This window comes from Xiphias gladius, chromosome 8 (genome assembly GCF_016859285.1).
Source record: "Xiphias gladius isolate SHS-SW01 ecotype Sanya breed wild chromosome 8, ASM1685928v1, whole genome shotgun sequence".
Lineage (NCBI taxonomy): Eukaryota > Metazoa > Chordata > Actinopteri > Istiophoriformes > Xiphiidae > Xiphias > Xiphias gladius.
The window spans coordinates 8,476,990-8,497,713 of record NC_053407.1 but is presented as its reverse complement, the minus strand read 5'-3'; the positions used below and the strand labels follow the sequence as shown (position 1 = coordinate 8,497,713).

At 40.2% G+C, this 20,724-nt stretch overlaps 1 long non-coding RNA gene across 2 annotated transcripts in view; it reads left to right on the top strand.

Annotated features, from left to right (window-relative positions):
- LOC120792922 overlaps window positions 1–20,724 on the top strand; it is a 99,087-nt gene that overhangs the window by 20,737 nt on the left and 57,626 nt on the right. Inside the window, exon 2 of one of the 2 annotated variants that reach the window (XR_005707899.1) lies at window positions 19,825–19,973. The exons of the other annotated variant lie outside the window; for it this stretch is intronic. This is a non-coding gene — a long non-coding RNA (uncharacterized LOC120792922). The remainder of the gene's footprint in view (window positions 1–19,824; window positions 19,974–20,724) is intronic. 2 annotated transcript variants of the gene reach the window in all.

Sequence of the window (20,724 nt, the reverse complement as noted above, 5' to 3'; positions counted from 1 at the left end):
TCTAATCTTAGCTGGATGCCTCTCTGGGCTGCCCAAAGACTGTACTTAATGTCGTTGTGCTGAGCGAGTGCATGGTCAACTGTGTGCCATCCTCAAACAGAAACTCCTGTAAAATAATCCAGTCACTTTAAAAGCGGATGTTTTACTTTGCTGTTTTGGAATATGTGCACTTCTCAAACTCTAGTACTCACATCCCCAACAGGAATGCTATGTGCGTAACAGGATGTATGTGTGCAGCATGCAGATATACTTGTATACCCACTTATGTTTCTGTGTGCACACTCATTTGTGTGTTTCTGTATGGTGGAGTGCATCTTAATGTGTATACAGTATGTGTCAGAAAGAGCTCCAGCAAATTCATTTGTGTCTTATTAATGTAGATGACAACATCCCCAAAGTGTGGAAAAAACAAACACCAATAAAAACAAGTAACAATACAATTATAGAGAGATTCTTGAATAGTGCCATATCTTAAATGAAAAAACAGAAGTCTTTCATGAGACCTGACATCATTTGGTTACATTACTGTATGGTGGTTTACATTAAATGTTTGCCTTGAGTTTTTTATTTGAAAGTCGTATTTTCATTGCAGCTAGTAATTGTGGGTCTTCTGTAGCAATGAGTGCAGATGTAGCTGCTTAAAGTCCTTCTCCAGTGCTTGCATTGTGCCCGTTTGTCTTCAATAGCCTAGCCATATTTTCCATCATCATATGTGGTGGTCCACAACAACCTCACATGAGCACCCAGACGTTCATTTATGTTCATGTTCTAGGAAATGGAGGCTTGCTGTACTGCAGAATTAAGCTTTAATTTAACTTGAAACCTTCCTTGAACTCAGCTGAAACCTTATATATCTTTTTTCTATCTGTGTTCTTGAGCAGCTCAGTTTTCTCCTGTTTATAGTTGTCGAAAATAGTTTGTCTCCTTTTATCCTCCTCCCTTTTAAGTCACACTTCTCGGACACCAAAGACAAGATGGAAGCCACAAGTGTTCTTTCCCTGTAATTTTCCATGTCTCCCTAAGCTCAGAGCATGAGCAGATGGAGATGCAGCTCTCTGTCCATATGTGTGCATGTGCACCTATTTCTGTGTGTGTGTGTTATGAAATAGATGTATACAGTCATGTCCTAAATCTCTACTTTGCATTCTCGATTTCCCACTCCTTGCTCATTTCCTTTTTGGTGATGTACCCTAGATGTCATTGTGCAATGTTGCAACCACTGTTCACTGAAATCTCAGAGCCTGAAATGAACTTGAACATCACTGGCAGTAATTCTTCAACCTCACCCAGCCACACACTTCCTTCTCTGTCCCTACCCATCCAATCCTCTCCAGCTTTGGTCAGGGGGACCTGGCTGGTGATCCCTGTGTCATCCCTCCTACATTCCCTGATCCCCGTCTATCCAGCCTCCCTTTACACACACACACACACACGCACGCACGCACGCATGCACTCACACACACAACACCCCCCAGGCGGACATCCCTGTCTTGTCCCAGCTAGCTAGCGGCTGAGGTGCGAGGGGAACAGGAGGCCCCACCACTGGGCCAGCTGTTCCAGACTCCCTTGCCGCCCTGGGCCCCACATTCCCTCATTCAAGGGAGCTTTGTAGTTCTGACATCTTGGAACAGTTGAGCAGCTCAGCTTCTAATGCTGCTGTAATGGTGAGAGAGAGGGAGCGACAGAGAGAGGGAGGGAGGGGAGGAAAAAAGAATGAGACAGGCTTTATGTGTGCTTGCTTGTTACGCTCAATCGCTCCACTCCTCCCTCCCTCTATCCCTTCAGCCCCCTCATCTTGAATCCCTTTACTGTACTTTACCATGGCCTATGCATGGGTGTTTTGGTTACATCCCGTCTAGACCAGTGTATTTTGCCATGCTGTCTTGTATCTGCACCATACTGCACTTAGTGCAGTCTGCTCAATGATGCTATTTTGGGCTATACTGTAATATAATATTCTATAATTTTCCATCCTGGATATCATAATGTTCCATGCTGTGTTCTATCTGTTTGCTGAAGTCTGTTCCTAACCCAGACAGTCTGAGTCACACTGTTTTATACTGTGTTTGTACCAGGCACCTACTGTATTTGTAGAAGCCTGCTAGACTCCTGGTTAGGTCATACTTTACTGCACTGTGCTGTACTGTACTGTGCTGTGTGGCTGCTGTCTTTGCCAGTGATGGTGTCCTGGCCATGTACAGGAGCAATCTTTTGTGAACTGCGACGCTATCTGATACTGGAGTGTTAGCTGGGATGTATTGCACTGTACTGTAACTGTGACTCCCCTCTGCCTTCTTCTCAGCCAAACTGTTCCACTCTCAGTCCAGCTGCCAATTTCAACAGGGAGAGATGCCTGTGGATCATGCTGCAATCCAGTTCACCGAAATCAGTTAGACAGAGTTTAAGGGGAATATATGGGTAGAAAAAAGAGGTTTTCTCTGCAGTTTGTTTCATGCAGCTGTGATGTGTTAATCTAATGTAGCCAAACAGAGTAGGTGTTATCTTATGAAGTTAAATAACCTTTAACAGCAGCCTGAAGTCTGCTGCTGAATCAATAATGGCTTTCTCTCTATTTCCTAAGCCTTAGGATTGGCATAAAGTTCAGTATGATCACTGAGTGCCAATGCTTAAATGAAGTCCAGAAATGCATGTGCTCATCTTTGTTTTGGCAGACGCCTTTTACCTACCATCAGCGTATCGCTGTTTTTTGCACTTAAATGCTTTCTGTATATTTGTCTGGTATGCCTTCATTCCCAGAGCTATCTCTGTCATAGCCTATTATATGGATGATTGGCATCGGTCCAGTGGCGCTAAGTTCTACCTTGCTAAACTCCAGGACTTTTGCCAACCTTGCACTTTACATGGCCCCATTTCTCCTCAATGATATGCCATTCAGGAAAGGCCAGTTTTATGGGGTAATCAAGAAGGTTTATCTGAGGTTATGGAATTGTAGATCTCAAGACCGGACTAATTGCTCTCTCGACTCCCTTGTCACAGTGGAAGGGCTATTTGCTTAGGCCACTTATCCGCCGCAATCAGTTCAAGTCACTTTTGCTCCACAGAAAACTTCATGGGAAACTCAGTCTGATCAGGTGCCAAGAGAGGTTTAAACATCCCACCCCGAAACAAATTGCAGTGTATGTGAGCATGTGTGCACTTACGTGTGCACACATGCCTGTATTTGTGCATCTCTGCATGAGTACACATTTTCCCATCTTTCATGCGGGAAAGACGTGTGCCTGAAAATAATAGGCCTGCTCATGATTCAAAAAATCTCCATTTGAAACAAACAAACTGGGCTCTTAGCTTGAAGGATCCCTCTGGTCAATGACATGCAGACCTTTTAAATTCCTCCAAGTACAACTCCCTCAATAGTCTCACTGATGGAGCTTTCCTACGCAAATAATGGATATTTTCCCCCCTCATTCCACTGTCCTGCAGATACATTACACACCCGCAATGAATATCCTCTTGTTTGAATTTCGTAAGCAGCAGAAAAAGAGTGCCTGTATATGAGAGAAATAGATGTATAAATAGGGAGAAGGACCTCGAGTGAAAGATGTTTTGTTTCTTGCTGTAGTACCTACTGGTGACCTTAAGATGGAACTGCTGCATTCATTTTAATGCTTTCCCCAGTAAGTGTCCTCCTGATTCTGTTGTGGTGTTCACATGCCATAGTGAGGATAAAAACCCGACACTACAGAACACTATATGACTTAATGAATAATAAATGAATGGGAAGACCCCAAGGCTTGAAAAATGTGATGTGGATTTCTAATATCTAAAAACTTGTGACATTATGGCACCATCTGATTTGAACTAGACAACAGTGACAGCTTAGTTCCACCATAATATGCTTAGGGGCTCATAGGGAATCACATGTGTACAATAGGCTTACAGTGACAGTTTTAAAGAGAGAAGGACTCATGAAGATAATCATGTTGCTTCAAATGCAGAGATAGTACCAGAGAAATTTTGTTGGGGACAAATTTTTCTGCATATCAGTCGCTTGTGGATGAGTTTTGCTCAATCACAATTCTAATAGAGTTTTTTTAGCCCTAAATTCCACAACCAATCCCACTTCTAACTATAACCCCAGATCTACTATTAATAACACTCCACACAAGTAAAACCTGTTGACATATTTTCATATTATCAGGAGACTCACTGGAAATTTGAAGTATGTTGGTGTGCGATTTTACACATGAACTTCAGTTTACTCGTCATGAGAGGTACTACTCAGTCCATGAAAACAGTCATTTACTGTCTACTGAGGCGGTGGAGGAGCTTTCCAAAATTTTAAAATACTAACACACAACGAAATGTTTTACACAAAGCCTGCATTACAAACTCCAGGTGAGGAGTTTGAAAGATTTGAGTCTTTAGGAGGCAGGGGAATGTAATGGACGTTGCTGACGCTATCCTGTTGTATTATGAGAAATGTAGGATCCCACTTTTTTAGGAGCTTGACAATTCCTTTTTTTAATTTAATTCCTTTTTTAATCTGTGAGTCCAAAAACTTTATAGAAGTCTAATACTAAGTCACTGGACTACCTAATTAGGTCTTTAAATAAATTTAATGACATATTCAATCATTTGATTGTAAATCAAATATCTGCAGTGGACACAGTTGATTATAGTTTCTCAAAGTTAAACTATATAAATTTGTGTTGTAGCAAGTTTTTCAAACAGGCTACAATATATGATAATGAACAATTAGTTAAAAAAAATAATGATTATTTCACACGATTGCTGAATCATTAGCCGGGATAATCAATAACTGAATATTATTTATAGATTGAAACACCTGTCATCAATATCTGACTATTAATATCTTATATTGCTAAAATGGGTTTATATCATTAATGAAATATAATTCATCACATTATGACATCAACACAACCTGTCATTTCTGAGATACTGTGATGCTGACCCCTCAGTATCTTTATTGTTAAGTGAAACACTGGAAACCTATTAGTCATTTACTCACTACATTGAGACCAATTATACCAACACACTGTGGCAGGTGTGAAAGCACACAGAGTGAGGTCACAAATTCTGGGACAATTTAACCGTCCAAACATAATTGATTTATATTTAGTATTTACCAGGATCTGCTGAAGCCAAACACAATACATACATCTTAAATTCCACCATGTGGCACATCAACTTAACCGCCTGTGCTGCTTTTGAGTTATTTTTTGATTGCATTATCGCTTATCATGATTATAATGAGACAAAGGATGAACATAGCATCAGTCCTATGTTGTGACTACAATGCAAAGAAAAGAGTGTTTATATCTGGCATATGTATGTATAGAATTTCACAACAAAAGCTATGTTTGAGCAGTTGGGAGTTTTGAATGACGGGACGCCTGTCATAATGTGTTGAAGGACAGACAAGGGAATTTAATTTTTTTTTTCAATCTGTCTCAGTTTCAGTCTTGCAATAAATGTTTGGGTTTTTTTTGGTCTTTTTGTTTTTTTTCCTGAGAAGAGACAGGTCCCATATTTTCATAATTGTATAAACTGATCTGTGGTCATGGATGAATCAGATTTCAGCTCTCAGAAGCTTTATGAATACGTTTTTCAGGGCTAGGTGTTTTCTTTTGAGGCCTACAGGTGTGCAACCACCTGAGTCTTACCGTTGAACCAGTCTCCCTTGAAAGATAGTCTCCATTCTGCCAGCCAAACCAGCAGTTCACACTGATCCAGTCACACCTTGCCTATTCCACATCTTGACTATCCCAGTTTTACTGTAGCCTGCACATTTAGTTAATTGTGTGTGTATGTGTGTGTGTGTGTGTGTGTGTGTGTGTGTGTGTGTGTGTGTGTGTGTGTGTGTGTGTGTGTGTGTGTGTGTGTGTGTGTGTGTGTGTGTGTGTGTGTGTGTTTGACCATCCTAACAGATAAAATGATAAGTGAGGATGAGCAATTTGTGAGGTTATGCATGCATGTGATGATGGACCTGTCGTGTGGTTTTATGTAAAACATAATGTCCATGTTTACATGTTTGTTTATACAGCCGTTGTTAGGCACATCTGGAGAAATGTGCGGGTGGTTTCCCTGACTTAAACCACACATTTCGATAGAACACTACATGGTCAATTGCTAACCTTATTTTGTGTATCAAAGTACCTTTTTAGGTTACACAGCTACTCTTACATTCAAACCACAGTTGTGACAATTATCATTATCATAGTATCCTTAATTTAGAATTTAGATTTTCATTCATGGCGTAATGCTCTTCATGTTTTATCTACAGTTCAATGATTGTGACGGTTTTCAAAGCATGTGTGGATGTCGAACCTTACAGTTATGCAGAATAATTTCATCTGTTACCAGTTATTTTCAACCTCATTGTCGTCACAGTTCATGTAACATGTAAAAGTTTGAGCAAGGCGTGTAAAAGGCAACAAAGCGGCCATTGTCAAACTACCAAACAGCAGAATGGAAATGCAGTGACGCAGTGAAGACTTCATGTACGTCCTGTTCTCGGTATTCATTTTTTGGAGGATTTCTAGGAATGTGAGGCAACTGGTGTTTTGGGTTTGTTTTTTCTATTTCCTGTTTAGGTTTTTTTTTTTCTTTTTGTATAGCTACACACAACTCATAACCATACACAACTGATATTGTCAATCCTATAACGGTTGTCATGTTGTCATCAGTTTAGGTTTAGAGATGAAGGGTGGCTTGGTTAAATTCTGAGGGCCAATCTTCACCTGAAAGACTTTTAAATGAGTCCCCTCTATAAATATTATAAAGTATAATGATATTTGATTTGTGTGTCTGAGAAGTTATCATTTGCCAAAGTACTGTGTGTAATTTTACAAAACACGAAATCTACACAAATCTAGTTTTAAATTGTTGAAAACATTTTTTTAAACTATTTATAGCAGCAAAGACTTTGCTGTGATTGAGTGAAAATTTCAGTTTTTTTAGGCGTGAGGGCTGAGCACTTAGAACCGTTACCTTTGATGAGAAAATTGAGCAGTATGTGTGTGTTATGCGTCAGTAAATTCAAACCGACCCACCACTCCTTTTATGCGAGAGAAACAGATGACCAAAACCCACTTTTAACATGCTTTACGAAACTTCACCAGCTGGCTGAAACCACAGTGAACAGAATCTGCAACACTTCACCAGCTGGCTAATTTCACAAAGAACAGATATCCAAAACCTGATAAACTGGGGACTGATCAATGTCTTCCTAATGGATTTTTCTTTTGAATAACCATCCAAAACCTGCTAGCTTTACTGTTTTTTAACCCTACCTGTCCACTGCTGTGATAAGAAAGGATGGGAAAGGTAAATTTTTTGACCTCCTCTCCTTCATCTTTCTATTGGTTTCCCAACGGTGACGCCCATGTTTTGTCATGGCAGTGAGCAGTAGGCCTCAGGTTAAGTTGGTGACTGAAGATTTGAAGGCCAGGTACAATCAAGTACTGAAGTGTGACCACAGGATGTGGGCATAGATATATATCAGTATTATCTGTTTGGTTCAAGCCAAGAATTTTTTAACAATCACTTCCATTTTTGTTTGTTTCACAAAGCATGTGTCATTGTAGTATAGTTCTGGAAAGATGTAACAGACAATTGTGTCTTTTTCTCATGTGGCTTCTTTATCTTTAATTTTTTTCTGGTAAATTAAATCAAACTAAAATTATTATCATTTAAAAGGAATCCTAAGTAGGTAAACAGGTGTGGAAGGAACTTTTACGTGAGGTGGATTGCAGTCACATTTTAGGTTGTTTGTATTGAATCCTGACATCCACCACAGCAGCTCAATCCCAGAAGACTGTGGCTGTTTTGACCAATCAAAGAGTCAGTTGTCTGCAGAGGAAACATGTATTGGTGATAACATCCAAATTCACTCATTCTTGGCAGTTAGAGTCAGTGCCGGGAAGACTATCAGTGAGATGATTTCATAAGAGACTGTTTCATTAGATATATTGCTACATATCGAAAACACACACTAAACGAGCTGAACAGAGGAAATGATTTGGAAATAGTGCATTCAAGTTTCCTGTAGGACAAAAAATGTAGGATGTCTTTATCCACAAGCCAGACTTGTGGTCACTTCACTGATGATGGGAAAATCCTTGGAGTACCAATTGTTGCTGACTAAACAAGAATAGTACCTATGAATATTAAACTCTAAGCCTATGGTGCTTGGCAGGAGACAGATTTGTTTCATATGTCTCTGTATGATTAGTGTCAGTGTATTGAAGTTTACTGTCTGTGTTTGCAAAGTTTAAAATTCAAAATACTCACATCCACCAATCAGCCTCAACAGAGACCTTCTATTGTCTGTTCATTTCCAAATGATTTGATCTTAGGGTTGCATTCATCCAAGAATTTGACTCAGAAATAAGACACCTTGGCGAGCTATTGTGCATGTGTAATGGCATTGTGCAGGAGGCCTCAGGCTGAGCTGGTGACTGAAGGTTTGAAGTGTGTATACAGTAGACCTGGTGGGATAAGCCAAGGATTGGAGAGGGGAAATTGGGGGTTTTCTTCCTTTGACAGCATCATTGCTATATTCATAAAGCTAGACTGTAATTTTAATTACAAAAAAATAAAACTGGTGTCAGACCAGCAGAGTGTCATCCATGAAGGTATTTGTGACTTGTTAAGAGTGTAAGGCTTGAGGAAATGCTGTTGTAATGACTAATGCAACCCAGCCAGTCAGTTATCTACTCACTGTGACTTTGTTGGTCCGCAATCCAATACTGCTGTCTGAACCTTTAACTAGTTGGATGCTCAGTGGGTCTTGGAATGAGAGCAGACACTGTGAGACTCCTTAATCCTACCTTGTCAGTCAAGGGGCCTGACCAAAAACAGTCATTAGGAGTATTTCACTTTCCACTGCAAACAGGGCTCAAGGGGAAGCTGAGGAGACATGTGCACTAAATCGGCTGCTTCAAAAAGTAAAGAAATTATCTTGTCATTCACAATAAAGCCTGCTAAATTCTTGCTATAACCAATATGGCAGACAGCACATTCATCAGACACTCAGAAGTTGCAGACAGTAACAATGTTGTAGTTCAGGCAAAGCTGTAGCAAAGATTATTGGAAGTGAGGTTTGCTCAATATGAAGTGAGAGAGATGTGCTACATCAATTATTTGTTACTTTTGTTACCGTGTTGATATTGGTGCAAAGTAGTGATGCATCATTATGACCTACTTGTGTTGTTGGCAGAGTGGTTAATGACATAACAGTGTTCGCACTAGGTTGTATAGAGCTGAAGAAGTGGAAAAAAAATCCTGAAAACATTTGCCACTGCGAAGCAAATATTATGACTATCCAAAGTATTAAAAAACATAAAACTGAATGTGCCCAAACTAGACAGCTGATCAAGCCCTGGCAATGAGATGGAACTGAACAAATTTAGCTTAGTAGAAATTAAACATATGGCTTCACATCTTTGTTAACTAATTTTTCCTCTTCTTCCTCTTTTATAATTTTGACAGTTATGAGATTTTGGATTTAGTGGAAAGATAAATGAGGGAAAATCGGTCTGAAATGGTGTGTGGTCGCCCTGCGACAGTTGCTATGTTACTTATGTATCAATCTGCTGCTCTTGTGGAGGGGGCTGAGACAGGACCCAGGTCTTCAGAGATTTCTATCAGCCGTCGACTCAGATTTTGGAACCATCTGGCATGCCGAGGTTGGGGCTGTGCAGCTTACCTTGTGACTTTCTGTGTGCCGTGGCCAGCGACGTTTGACTTGCGCTTTCAAGGTCATGACCCTCAACTCATTTCCTTCCATGCAGCCATTCTGACAGCAGGGTTAAGTTTATATGATACCCTTAGATAAGTGCTACTTGAAAGTGCCAAGTTTCTGGAATCAGCCCTCTCAGCTTTGATACTCTGGTTTCTGTTATGACCCCACTCCGTCCATATTGGCCCTCAGTCCATCTGGACAGGCCCCACACACACACACAAACACATACACACAAACACACACATACACACACACACACACACACACACACACACACACACACACACGCACACGCACACGCACACACACACACACACACACACCATCCTGTATTATTATGCAGCTTCCCAACCCAATAGGATCTGGAGTCCCAGGTTGCTTATTGTTTCTTCCTTATCATCTAATTCTGCATATAAACAATCACTTTATAACAAATTGCTGCAAGTTTAGTCTTTCCCATTGCAGATACACACAGATCTTACTATATGTAACCACTAAATTAATATTTATTACTCTTATGGAATTGTTGCAGTGATAAGCTTAAGGCATCAGTACTGAGATAATGTTGTTTATTGAAATATTAATGTAATAGGTCATTTACAACTCTAAATAACTATATCCATAAAGCATTTTATCCAAAAGCATTCAAAAGAACAAGTATGGTCCCGGATAAGTTTAGTGAGTCTATAATTACCATTCTCAAATATTTGGAGGGTTTTTGGTTATGTGTGGCCGTTCACAAAGTAACTCTCCCCTGAGAGCTGCCCTGGAATTTGTTGAATCTTTGAACCCTGTGCACACCCGGCTGGTTTCACAGGCCTGAGGAATCTTTCAGTGGCCCTTGGTGCCAGGAGGAGGGCATCAGGTGTCGGGCCAGAGCCTCAGTCCCCCCTGCTTTGGCTGCCCCAGGGTTTTCGAGGAATGAAAAAGCTGTTGAGATTTCCCATGCTAAGACTAACTAATTGAGAGGAAAGATTGCAGGAAAAGTAAAAATATTAAAAAAAAATAGTGTTTAAAGTGATGCAGGTACTTTATGTGAACATATGTGTGTAGACGTACATATCTTTGTGTTCCTGCTTGTCTTAGGGGACGATGTTTGTCCATTTCTATCTAGAACTGTAGTAGATTGGTGGAGGAGTTCAGTTCCTTTCTCTCAGTGGTACGTGTGAGTGTTGTTGTCCTTGATAGACTTGGTCCTCTGATAGAAGTCAGCTGGTCTCCTGAACTGAGAGAAGGGCAAGGCCAATTGCAGCATCCCCCTCACAGGTGCCTCCCATCCCCCCTGAAGGACAGCAGCACTGGCTTGTGAAGCAGAGTGAAGGAGAGAGGCATAAGACTACTGATTGAATATTAGAACAAGTAACCATCCAACTGCAGAAGTAGTATGACAGGTCTTTCTAAATGACAGTCCTGTAGGTGCAAACCAGTTAGTGTGCTGTTTCATTTTTCTCTTAAAATAAAATATATTTACAGGAGGAGTTCCTGTTTATTCCTCTCCTATTCTAGAGGAAGATACATTTACCTTGCCAAAACCAAGACACACCTTGTTTTGTAAGATTTTTCACTCTTTTTTATAATGTTCATTTGTCTTATGTGGTATCACTTGAACAGGCAGCAACCAAAAATGGAAAAGCCCCGTTTGGTTTTGATATGAGATAAATACAACATTCGGTTTTTGTGTTTGATCATAGATTGGGCTGTGGCCTAGCAACAGTTTCTTAGAATTTAAAGTTACCCCTCTTACCTCAGGTGACAGTTTCATTTTTCGATACATTTTTACAATGTATGAGAATGAGACCTTTATGGAATTAATTTCCAAAATAAAAGACTTAAAAGTAGTGCCAGTTGTAGTATAATTATTTTTCACAGGTGAAAATGAGCACACCATAGAGTTGTTTGTTGTTATTGCATTAATATGGTTTGGGGTCTCAACACATGATTTCAGAAAATTTTAAAAGATATGCCAATCCGGTGAGCAGTTTATAATCACTTGTGTACAGTGTTGCCATGAATACCCTTGTAGTTACTTGAGGTTGGGACTATTTGGACCACAGTGGGCATAAAAAAACTAAACAGAAGCTCTATGATGCACCCTGATGTGATGAGCCATCAACTAAAGTCAGTTTGCAGCTGCTTTGGCTGCACTTCACAAGTGTCTTCTAAAGTGCTGTTTTGTATCCACATTGGTGTTGTTTCCTTCCATGTTTCTCTTTTTGCAAATTTGTCTAGGACTGCTCAATTGGCTGTTGATAAAGATCAAACTGCTGTAACAAGTAGCTTTCTACAGTAAGTTGCAGAATATACAACGGTCTTAAAGAAGACGGAAAGAGTTGGCCAGCCTTGATAGACACTGTAGCACAGTTCTGCCCTGGCATGTACAGTATACCTTTACCAGTGCACAAAAGTGGCTTATGGTGCTACTTTGGATATTGAGGAGAATCTTAAAATCCACTAAGTTTTCACCAATGCTGTATTCTTTTATGTGCTCTGGAAGTTACTGCTGTAGCTGTATTCTCAAAACATGCACCATCTCTGTCTGATGATATGTATTTGACATGTCTTGGTATTGCCCACAGCTACTAACCTGCTAACAGTCTTTATACTTTATACATTTTTCACTCATGTTTTTTTTCTATGTTTTGATGGGACCATGTGCAACCTTCACAGCTATTTTCTGATGTGAAGGCTTGCACAAGGATGGTATTCATGAATGGGCTTGAGTGTGCGAGACTTGCTGCTGGGTTACTGGGAGTGGTAGTCACCTTGAGTAAAGTGTCACGACTTAGGAATGCTATCGATGATCGCTATTTTTACATGATAGCCTTGAGGCCAAGGGGAGTAGTCGGACAAATAGGTGGGCACATGGTTTTACCTGTTCGAACTCAACATCTTAGATGGGAATGGATGGTTTTCAAACATGAATGTTAGGATTGTAATTATATTAAGGATATGGCTGTTGGCCAGGCATTTGCAAGGGTGTCAACCTATTTCTTAAATGTTTGATCTCCAAGCTCCATGAAAGCTTTTGTGTCATCGTTAATACCTTATTTATTCCTTACATCACTATTCATTACCATATACTAGGTTATGGTTTAAATAGTTTATTAGGTGCTATTGATATCAAATTGTCCTGATGGAAATTTAATTTGAGAGAAGGACAACAGAGGTTGGAGGCATCACCCTGGAACACAGGCTTTGATTGTCAAGCCTGTCTGACTTGGTCAGAAGTTCAGCCATTCCGCATTCTTGACTAAAGGATAAAGCAACCCTAATCCCCTTTACCAGGTAGCTAGAATTGGCAGTGGAGCCAGGAATTCCTGCGGCATACCGATTTGGGGAAGTTGCTAGGGTTTGGATGGACAATTTGAACAACAATAGAGTACACTCATTCAGAGAAAAATAGGGTTTAAGTTTTGTTAGAAAGTCTTTTCACCACATAGATAGGTACCATGTGGAATGTGACATATTTAGAGTACTTTTGATTCAGAGGCATTGGCCACTATTTAAAAAAGTGGGCTGGGTGATTTAGGACATCCAGAAGTAGGGTGGAGTGCTGGGAAAGAGAGCTAGAGAAAGAGAAAGACAGAAACAAAGGGGAGGGAAGGTGGTTATGAAAGGTATGGATGTGTGTTCCTGATCTCATGACAGCCAGGCCATAATGTGAGCATCCACCCGGGGCAGAATATAGTAACAGCAGGCTCTACAGCAGCTTACCTGGCCAGCAAACTGAGCCAATGACCTGCCAGCCTTGCTTCCAAAAGTCCGATGTCAGGGATCAGGATCAGCCCAACAAGAGTGACTTCAGAGACACAGAAGGCAGCATCTAGCTCTTTTATCTGCCTCCATAATGCTGCCAAAGACTCAGGCCTTCGCAGAGGTGGAGCTGCATTACTGACCTGTCCTGCTGCTTCTCTCAGGCCCAGTGGATTAGCTGTGAAAAGGCCCCCAGAGAAAAACTGTGGGTGAAATACACTGGCCTGTCTTTGTCCCGTCTGTCTGCTGGGCTGGGGAGCACTGACTTTAGCCCTCTGTCAACTAGGCCCGGTGAAACCCCTCAACAAAAGCCATTCATCTGTTGTACTGTACATGCCAAATGGCTGGCATTCCTCTTCACGAGTTGTTTTGTAAGCCGCATCTGTCTGTCTGTCTCTGCAATTACAAGTCTGTTAAGAGAAGAATGGTTTCTGTGCAGCTGGGGTTTTCTGCGTTTGCCGAGTAGATCTGATTAACCTTCTGTCTGCTCATTACTGACCATTGGCCAGACATGTTTTTTTAGCGATTCATTCATTGAGACACAAGATTAGGTTTTTGCTTATACAAGAGCTGTACTATGTAAGGTCACATACGCTATATGAGGTTCTTTGTCAGCACACTCTAATTGTAATTACGTGTATCCGGTGAATCAACCATTGTATTAGATTTCTCACATTATATTTGAATGGCTTTGTTACCAAGTTATAATGCATGATTATATGATAATTTTCCATCACTGGGGAGGATTTACTCAGTTTTATCTATATGAGAATGGGTCTATTATAATTTCTCATTATTCTCTGATAAATTACATCTTTGTGTGTGTAATGAACACATCACAGTCTTGTTGTATCAGCTGCAAAAGCATCTTTGAGTAGTTCTTGATTAATTATAAATCCCTTAATCAGAAAAAATGTAAAGAATTTGTCACACTGCAGAGCAGTCACATGAGCTTTGCAGGCTTTTAAAATGTGTACCAGTCTGAGATGCAAACACACAGAGATAATTTTTCAACTAGAAAATTTATATGGCAGGAGAAGTTAGCTAAACACCCAATTTGGACCTCAACTACTATTAATTTTTTGCCAAACCTGATGTAAGAGATAACAACTATACTGTGCAGTCTGTAAGAATTTGGTACAATTACACATTTTCTGTTCTGCTTACTACTCCAGCACATCTGTAATTTATAAATAAGGTTTACCGGCTGGATTCTGGCTTTAAATTTGAGGGTGTACAGGAAACAAAGAAATCATAAATTAGGAATTGAAGGACGATTCATAAATTGGGGAGACTATGAATGAAAGTGCTATGATACCTGTTCCCTATTCACAAAGTATGGATTTTCATACCCTCAAACATCTTTAAATCTGAAAGGAAGCACTTTCTTCAGTTTGGATTTGAAGCCAAAACAACAGAAAAATTTGCCCGTGTCAAATACCCTCTGACTACACTGCATGTCTGACTTGTTATTGTTACTTTGAAATTAATGATATTGTGGTGAGAGTAGCTGATTAGCTAGGGTTTGGTTTAAGAGCAGGTTCAGATTCAGAACTGGTTCCAAACTGCAAAAGAACCAGGGATGCATCTAAAAGAATATTTTAAGATTAAGGTAATCAATTCCTGAAAGCACAGATCAGGCATTATGCAATGTGGTCGACAGGAGCAAAGCCTGAAAAGTGTGGTCAAAGTTCACCAAAAAAGTAGTGATGCAGTAAAATGTGATAACTGTTTGATTAATCTCCGAAAGTGCAAGTTTATGGGAATAATTTAATGGATTTGAAGGAGTCATGACACAGCATTCTAACTGCATTGTATAGGACTAGCTTGTTTTTTAAGTCCTCAATTGTACTTCAGCTCAAGAATTAAATACGATTCAGATGATTCTGTAGTAATTTATGTCCAGTGGTCAAATTCAGTTTGTCCTTTGTGTAGTTGGGGGGAAGGTAACAAGTGTGACTGTCATGGTGCTGGATAGGCAGCAACTGTGTAGGACCTTTACATTACAGACCGGAGTTCTTTTTTTAACCTAAAATAACCTCAGTAATCTTAACCATACCATATCAGTTGATTTTTTTCCCAACCTTAACCACTTAGTTAGTCATTGTCTAACCTAACATACTATGATTGACATGCATTGATTTTGTCAAAATAATAAAAAATACAGCATTGCTGAAATTGAAGTTGGATTTTCGATTTAGACATCTTTTGCTTCATTATTAAAATAATGCAAAAAGAACCCGGATTTACTAAAAATCAGGGATTGATCAACAGAATCATTAAGATTGAAATTATTCCCAACCCCACAATTACAGTAGCTCTATGAGTCAAATCCATCGATTGCTGTTTAAAATAAAATCACTGTAAATTGTAAAGTACCAGGAGCACCTGGGCCCACACAGACCTGCAAACTCCACAATCAAACCCCAGGGCCTTTTCCTTTTTGCTTTTTTTGTGTGAGGTGACAGTGCAAATCGTTGAGTTTCTCTGCTTCCTGTGATAAATCATGGCTAACTATAAATTTTGGAATTCCAAACCAATGTGTAAATGTGATAAACTAACAATACAACCCTTCTTTGAACCAAAGCAACCGAACTACAGGTTTTGCATGCACCTATATGTCATCGACACCCAAAATTGTGTGTGTATATCTTTGCACGTGCAGGATTATGGTTGTATGTATTTGCATCTGTTCTCTTTGCAGATTACAGGGAACAGACACAGATTTGAGAAATAGCATAGTTTCTGTAGGCCAATAAAAGAGTGTCTCTTTTGTACTACTGGCTGCAGGACATGTAAGCAATGAATCAGATTTTTTTTTTCTCATCTGAGAACTCAATGAATCTCAAACCACTTTGAGTTGCCATAGCCTCCAGTAATGAAAATACTGCTATCTAATTTATTAGCGTTGAATATTTGTTCTTGACACATGAAAAAGCTTTATAATGTGTGTGTGTGTGTGTGTGTGTTTGTTGCCTAGCTCTGGGTGGTAACTCTTGGCAGTAATAAATGGCAGAATGATTAAATCAAAAGGCCCTGCACATTTTCATTCTCAAACACATACAGAAGAAGATGATGTTCCCAGTATGTGTTATGTTTTGTGGGTGTCTCCACAATGGGGTGTTTATGAATGCTGAGATGAACAAACCTCTTAATTAGGTTAGTGTCAAGCCAACATTGTAATATTGATGTGTGTAAGATTCTCGCTGTTTGGAAGGCAAAACTGGCAGAAGAAGCAAAAAGAAACAAACGCTATACACATCAATACACACAAGATGACTCAAACCAGTGTGACTATATTAACTGTAACTCTTGTTACTGTATTTTACTGTCACAGATGGAATGTTTTTATGCTGCTCATCAAAGCAATAGCCTTGTCCTCTAGATATATGAAAGACAACTGTATAATGTCTTCATTAATTGGCTTTGAGGAAGGGATGTGGGGTAGTGGAGCTCAAACTCTTGTCACTTAGTTGGTATCCTTTTCATGTCCAAAACACACACACACACACACACACACACACACACACACACACACACACACACACACACACACACACACACACACACACACATACATACATAAAGACACAAATTGTGGGACATTGTTAACCCCAGTCCTGTCACTTTCACAGAAAAAGGCCTGTGTCTGTGTGAAGGTCAGGTATTACTGATAGTCTAGGCTCATACCACAAGAGCCCTACAATTTGCCCTGTGTCATTTAAAATCTGCCCCATTGCTTTCACACAGTCAACCCAGCTGTGTCACCGAGTTCTTGTGCTCAAAGAAGTGTGCGTGCATTTGTCACCATGTCATCCTGTCCCACACGCAGCGCTCCGTTCCCACACGGTTAAAGAAACGCTGCCCAGAGGTCGGTTGCCCATTCCCAACCAGCTCACCTTTTCAGTGGCTGGAAATCCCCCAGTGCACAAAGAGGGCAGATATGATACCACAGCACTGCAGGCGAGGGAGGGAGCTAGGGACAGTATTGATATGGCAAGGAGTTTAGTCTGGGAAAATCCTTAAGGGAATACAACCAATTGTTGTTAATTGTATGGGACTGCATTCTATCCCAAGTGCTGCTGGTATGTGTTACTTGTTTTGAATTGGAGAGACAAGTATACTCACTGATGATCAGTGCTTGTGTTTTGGTTTTTTGGATTGGGCTTTTTTTTTCAGTTGGTGTTTTATCAATTCTCTGAAGCACACATGTAGCATCACATGTTCACATTGCTCAGAGATCGCCTGTTTTATCATGCATGTTCACACACAGCTCATTGTGATTTAAACTGCAGGCTTTTGTGCCTTCACACATCTAAATGTGCTTTTGAAGGCAATATATTGATACCTTTTTAATCTAACTTAGAAATTTCCACTTGGCATTTTCCCATTTAGTAGCTATCCTGGAAGTACACAGTTTCTTTCAGGATTATTGCAAATTATATAGGAGAAATATATTCTCCACAGAGTTCCCACAGTAAACTAAAGGGGTGGCAGCAGGATTAGTGGGGGATATTTGCTGATGAGAGGACGCGGGCTGTTCAATCCTGGTGGTCCAATAGGGATAGACAAGGTGCATTTCCAGTTAGTCACTGCACTGTGTAATAGAAATTGTTAAAGAAACCAGAGAGGCAAAGTCTACAGAGAAATCCATGATGCAGCCACAGAGATGATGTGTTCCCCAGGGCAGCATAATGATGCTCTCAGTAGGACGACGTGGTTTGAATGCACTTCAGACAGAAAGGGGGAGAGATGTACAGCCCCATATGCATCTACTCACCACATCATATTTCCACAGCCATGAATGAGGCCCTCACACAGACAGCCCCCACTGCTGTCAGACAGTCTGAGCCAAAACCCTTCACAACATGTCCTCTACACAATGCAGAGAAAAACTCCTTGGTTTTGCAGCAAGCAGAACCCTTGGGGTGGACATGGTCTTTCTTCAGGCTGCAAGAGCATAGTGATTCAGAGAGGGAGGGAGAAAGAGAGATGGTTTGCTTTTTTTCAGAAATCTGGAGAGCAATGTCATATATACCCTCAGTGCTTCATGTGGTCTCTTGCTCTTTTTAAACCATGTTTTCAAAATTGTCTACTGCAAAATTGGTTTTACTTGATGAATATGATGAATATTTGATGAATATTCAAATACTATTGTGGGTCTGATGGTGATGGAGATTGGAGTGCCAATTAGGGCCACATTATGTGAATATGACATCTACAGTAGAGATCTTTCAAGATAAAGCACTAATAGAACACTGTGCCACACGCTGTGAAGAGGAGACTAAATAGGACAGCTACCAGATCAAATGTGCCCCATTTCTCTGATTGCAATTAAGTCCATGGCTAAAAGCCAAAGAGCTCAATTGTGGATAAGCGCAAAACACTGTTTCCTCAGACAATAACATACCCAGACTTTGTAATTGTTGTAGTCCTGACCCACCGTTTGTTTTGTTATTGTATTTTTCATTAGAAATGAAAAGAATGTCAAAGATTTCAGAACTTGATACAGTGCAAAGTTTTCTTGTACTAATGATCATATTTTCATAGCATTTAGACTGCTTTGAAATTTTACCCTAAATCCTTTCCTGTGTCCATTTCTGATTGTTTGGTATTTTAAATTCTTGAATATACAATCAAAAAAGAAACAAAGGTCTCCAAATTGCTGTTCATTGCTGTTTTGTTTTTATATCTGTAAACAATGTAAATGAATCACCAGGATATTATGTTGATGAGATCATTTTGAGATTTCCCAGTATTGCATAACAGTTTTTACAACACATTGAGTAAAAAAAAAAAATAGTCCAAAATAGGTTGACTTTTTTTAATTACACCCAGCACTTAACAGTTATCAGAACATAATACAGATGTATTTTCAAGGTGTGTATGTTGATGACTCTTAAAGTACTTCCTTTTACTTTCTTTACCCTCCCCAGGCTAAAATCTTAGGGGAATTTTCAGTCAATAAGCCTATTTAAAGCCGTCATTTGTGTTTTTTGTGGGCCAGAAAAACCTGTTTTGACAGCATGTGTGTCCATTGTTGTTCCAGCAACGTGAGGCACTGTTGTCTGTGGTCTAATTTGGTCAGAGTCGGCTAATCTCAAAAGGGTTACATGGCAGCTGTGAGAGTTAGCAGAGGTCCATTAGCCTTTGGATGTATTAAATGTGCATCTTACCAAACCTTGAGCTACACTAGAGCTCTTCTCAAGACTGTCTTGCTCCTTGCCTGTTCGCTCTCTCTTGACTGCAGTGTGTGATGTATGTCTTAGTCCTTCCTCATCCCTGAGTCTCCCCATCTTCACAGCTGTACTGAGCCCTTCTCCTTATTTCTCCCCCATCTGCAGGTCTCTGCTCAACTGAGCGGACTTTGTCTCCCAACTGCCCCCTACATCAGTCTCTATTTGGAGTTAGGAATCATCTGGAATCCCCTTTTGATAAGGGGCAAGAGATATTGCAAGCCCAGGACACAGGCAGGAAGCTTGGCTAAAGCAAGGTACTATTTTGGTTGAACACTCCCATTGTCCGTGGACTGGGGATGGCTGACTGCCTGGGGGAGAGGGTGGAGGGTGACAGAGAGAAGAGGAATGATGTACTGTGAGGACATCGCACTAGTACGCACGCTCTGACTCTTCTCTCTGTCCTCCCTCCTCCAGCACTGATCATTCAGAGGGTCCTCTGTCCCCCCTTTTTACTGTTGAACTCATTGCAGTCACACTCTGAAACATGTGCAAAGGAAGGGGGTAGGGGTGGGGGTGGAGGGGGTCTCTGTTATGTAACAGTGCCTTAGCTAACAGGAGCTCCAGTCTCTTAAAGACGTAGTATGCAGAGGTGCAACTGAATTTGGACATCAAAAGCTATTAATAGAGACAAGGAAGAGATGATGTCAAGTTTTAGTCCCATTTCTGTTGTAGCAGACAATCCCTTTTGTTGTTTGGCTACAATGATGCCAAGTGCTAACAATAACTGCTTTTAGGAAAGGGTGGGTTGACACGATGAGAGAAAGGGAATGTCGGCCTTGGACTTTTTATAAATCAAGATGTAAATACAGAAAGATTTATGTGGAAAGAGAAGAGCCCGCTTAGTAGGAGTGTACTCGGAAAATGATGTGTTGTCATATCTTTACAGGCTTGTAAGGGAGTCCCAACTACCCCTAAACTGTAAACAGACTTTTAAATATTTGCAACAACTTTCATAGTAACTTTCTGTTTCATCTTTAGAAGTTTATACAGTATTTTACAGAAATT